At 40.6% G+C, this 478-nt stretch overlaps 1 long non-coding RNA gene across 1 annotated transcript in view; it reads right to left on the bottom strand.

Annotated features, from left to right (window-relative positions):
* LOC107566385 (uncharacterized) overlaps positions 1–134 on the bottom strand; it is a 1,421-nt gene extending 1,287 nt beyond the window's left edge. The window contains exon 1 of the long non-coding RNA XR_001606502.1: positions 95–134. This is a non-coding gene — a long non-coding RNA (uncharacterized lncRNA). The remainder of the gene's footprint in view (positions 1–94) is intronic.
* Between the last annotated feature and the right edge of the window lie 344 nt (positions 135–478).

Below are 478 nucleotides of genomic sequence, written 5' to 3'. Positions count from 1 at the left end.
ACATCTGAATTAACAACACCAACATCTGCACCTCAATCAACAACAACTTCTCAAACATCTACATCTGAATCCCCCTGCACCCCTGCACCAACACCTACATCAGCTACAACAACATCTACATCTCACTCACCAACTACTGAATCAATATCTGAATCAACAACACCAACATCTACAGCTCAATCAACAACACCTGCTCAAACAACCATGCCTGAATCAACAACATCTACATCTCACTCACCAATCACTGAATCAACATCTGAATCAACAACACCAACATCTACACCTGAATCAACAACACCTGCTCAAACATCTACATCTGAATCAACAACAACCACTGAACCAACATCTACATCAACTACAGAAACATCTACAGTTCCATCAACAACAACAACCCCTGCAAGAACATCTACATCAGCTTCAACAACATCTATATCTCACTCACCAACCACTGAATCAACATCTGAATCAACAACACCAA

The sequence above is a fragment of the Sinocyclocheilus grahami genome, unplaced genomic scaffold, assembly GCF_001515645.1.
Source record: "Sinocyclocheilus grahami isolate Dianchi unplaced genomic scaffold, SAMN03320097.WGS_v1.1 scaffold1071.1, whole genome shotgun sequence".
Lineage (NCBI taxonomy): Eukaryota > Metazoa > Chordata > Actinopteri > Cypriniformes > Cyprinidae > Sinocyclocheilus > Sinocyclocheilus grahami.
The sequence above is the reverse complement of the archived record's forward strand: the minus strand, read 5'-3'. Positions and strand labels throughout refer to the sequence as shown.